Here is a 3,845-nt window from a genome sequence, read left to right as displayed (position 1 = left end):
GAAGGACATGGAAATACCGCATATAGGTAGGTATGGCGGACTCATTGGCACAACTTGGTTTAAGGAGTTCGGATGCACAAGTTGTATTCCCGCTTAGTACAAGTGAAGGCTTGCAAATAGATTGAGAAGAAACCAACCAAAAAGCACAAACGATAATAAATGAGCATTAAACATAACTAACACCTAATAATGCACCACAAGTAGGATGTAACTTCATTGCATAACTATTGACTTTCGTGCTTGCATAGGGAATCACACACCTTAACACCAATATTCTTACTAAAGCATAAATACTCACCAACATGACTCACATATTACTATCTCCATATGTCAAAACTATTACAAGGAATCAAGTTTATAATATCCAATGATCTTCATGAAGTTTTTATTGTATCCCCTTGGATATCTATCACTTTAGGACTAATTTCATAAATTACCATTACTAATAACAAGCTCTCAGATAAATTTAAGTGAAGAACTTGAGCATAAATATGTTTTCATCTCTCAAAATAATATAAGTGAAGCATGAGCGAATTTATTCAAAAATTTACTAACTCTCAAATTGATCTAAGTGAAGCATGAGAGTATTTCTTCCAAAATTAAAGCATCGTTGTGCTCAAAATAATATAAGTTAAGCACTAGAGCAGTTCCATAGCTCAAAAAATTTAAGTGAAGCACATAGAGCAATTCTAACAAATCATAACATCATTATGGCTCTCTCAAATGGCTGTGTCTAGCAAGGATGATTGTGACAAACTAAAAATCAAAACAAGCAAGGACTCGGATAATACAAGATGCTCCAAGCAATACTCATGATATGTGGCGAATAAAAATATAGCTCCAAGTAAAATTACCGATATTCGTGACAAGAAAGAGGGGATGCCTTCTGGGGCATCCCTAAGCTTAGTTGCTTGGTTATCCTTGAATATCACCTTGGGGTGCCATGGAAATCCCCAAGCTTAGGCTATTTTCGCTCCTTATTCCTTCATCCATCATGATCTCACCCAAAACTTGAAAACTTCAATCACACAAAACTTAACAAAACCTTTGTGAGATCCGTTAGTATAATAAAGCAAATACCACTTTAAGTACTGTTGCCAACACATTCATATTTTATTATTGCATTATACCTATTGTGTTCCAACCTTGCCATGGCTTATACCCCCAGGTACGTCCCATGGATTCATCAAAATAAGCACACAATGCAACGAAAATAGAATCTGTCAAAATTAGAACAGACTGTAGTAATCTGTACTTTGACCATACTTCTGTAACTCCAAAATTTCTGATAACTTAGGATAACATAGGCAATTTGTATATCAGTCTTGTGTAAAAAAATTAGATTTTTTTGTCGCTTATGTGATTTTTCAAAATTCAACTACTGGATGCAAAAGTTTCTATTTTTCAACAGGATCAAATCAACTATCACCCAAATCACCCCAAAGGCTTTACTTGGCACAAACACTAACTAAAACATAAAAGACACAATCATAACAGTAGCTTAATTGTGAGAACACACAAAAATAGAGAGAAAAGGATAAAAATATATTTTATTCATTGGGTTGTCTCCCTATAAGTGCTATCATTTTATGCCCATAGCTAGGCATAATGCATAGATTCAAGTATTGTCATCTTTGCTTTCCAATTCCTCAATCACACAACCATAATCCCTAGGAGTTCTAGCATATAAATTTTTGATAATCACGCTCTAAGGAACAAAGTCAAATGACATATTTTTATAGATCGGCTCCTTTATCAAATCTATGAAATTTGGGTGAACCCTAATAATTTTAAGATCTTCGTTGTTGCTACTAGAAGTGGTGCCCTTATTCTTTGGAGCATGTGTAGAATTGTAGTTCTTATTCATATGGGTCTCTTCAATAGTTTTAATGGAAGAAAAACCTGAGCTCAAGTTACTAAAAATTTCTTCCAACTTATCAATCCGATGGGGCTCTCTTCTACCCTTTCATTAACTACGGGTCCTTTTTCTTTTAATAATTTAAGAGCATATCCCGCCTTTGACCTAGTTTTATTAGCAAGGTTATTGATCCCTTTGTCCAAATTTTCAATATGTTCTTCACCGAGCATTTTCTTTTCAATAACATCTATCCTTTGCATAACATGCTCAAGAGTTAAAATCATTTCATTGATAATGATAGGTGGTGATCCCACTAAATTTCCCATAGCATTAAAAGCATCTAGAGTGGGGCACATCAAGAAATCCCCTCCAGTGATAGTATAAAGAACAAATCTATACCAAGTAGTAATGCCCACATAAAAATTGCGAAGAAGGGTAGTAGTGGATTGCTTACAGTTAGATCAATTATGAGCATTGCAAATTCTATACCAAGCATCCTTTAAATTCTCCCTCCCCTTTGCTTAAAATTGAGAACTTCATTCTCGGGGGTACACGTAGTAGAGGAAGAACTAGTCATGATGATAAAGTAGGCAAGCAATATCACAAGCAAACAAAAGATCGAACGAGAAAAAGGCAAACGAAAAATATTTTTGTATTTTTGCAAAAATGTTTTAGAAGTGGGGGAGATGAAAACCAGAGGCAAATGGCAAATAAAATAAGTGCAAGGAGATGAGATTTGTGATTGGGTACTTGATAGGTGTTGATGATGTCTACCCGGCAACAGCGCCAGACATTCTTCCTGATGTAATGCACCTGCTATGTTTCAAAGATGCATGATGGCTATATTCTCTGACTTTTGTGAAAAGATTTGTGAGGTTTTCATGGACGATTTCTCCATTTATGGATCCTCTTTTGATGATTTCTTAAGCAACCTTGATCGAGTTTTGTAGAGATGTGAAGAAACTAACCTTGTCTTGAATTGGGAAGTGCCACTTATGGTTAATGAAGGTATTGTCTTGGGGCACAAAATTTCTGAAAGGGGCATTGAAGTTGATAAAGCTAAAGTTGATGCTATTGAAAAGATGTCGTGTCCCAAGGACATCAAAGGTATAAGAAGTTTCCTTGGTCATGCCGGCTTTTATAGGAGGTTCATTAAGGACTTCTCAAAAATTTCTCAGCCTCTGACTAATTTATTACAAAAAGATATACCATTCATCTTTGATGATGATTGTGTAGAAGCATTTGAAATACTTAAGAAAGCATTGATCTCTGCACCTATTGTTCAGCCACCTGATTGGAATTTACCCTTTGAAATTATGTGTGATGCTAGTGATTATGCTGTAGGTGCTATTCTAGGGCAAAGAGTTGATAAGAAATTAAATGTTATTCAATATGCTTGTAAAACTCTAGACAATGCCCAGAGAAGTTATGCTACTACTAAAAAATAATTCTTAGCAGTTGTATTTGCTTGTGATAAGTTCAGACCTTATATTGTTGATTTTAAACTAACTATTCAGACGGATCATGCTGCTATTAAATATATTATGGAAAAGAAAGATGCTAAACCTAGACTTATTAGATGGGTTCTCTTGGTACAATAATTTGATTTGCATATTATTGATAGAAAGGGAGCTAAGAACCCCGTTGCAGATAACTTGTCTAGGTTAGAAAATGTTCTTGATGACAAACTACCTATTGATGATAGCTTTCCTGATGAACAATTAAATGTCATAAACGCTTCTCATACTGCTCCATGGTATGCTGATTATGCTAATTACATTCTTGCTAAATTTATACCACCTAGTTTCACATACAAGGAAAAGAAAAAGTTTTTCTATGATTTAAAACATTACTTTTGGGATGACCCACATCTCTATAAAGAAGGAGTAGATGGTGTTATTAGACGTTGTTTACCTGAGCATGAATAGGAATAGATCCTATGCAAGTGTCACTCCGAAGCTTATGGACGACACCACACTAGAGATAG

The sequence above is a fragment of the Triticum dicoccoides genome, chromosome 7A (genome assembly GCF_002162155.2).
Source record: "Triticum dicoccoides isolate Atlit2015 ecotype Zavitan chromosome 7A, WEW_v2.0, whole genome shotgun sequence".
NCBI classification, from domain to species: Eukaryota; Viridiplantae; Streptophyta; class Magnoliopsida; order Poales; family Poaceae; genus Triticum; species Triticum dicoccoides.
Note: the sequence above shows the minus strand (reverse complement) of the source record.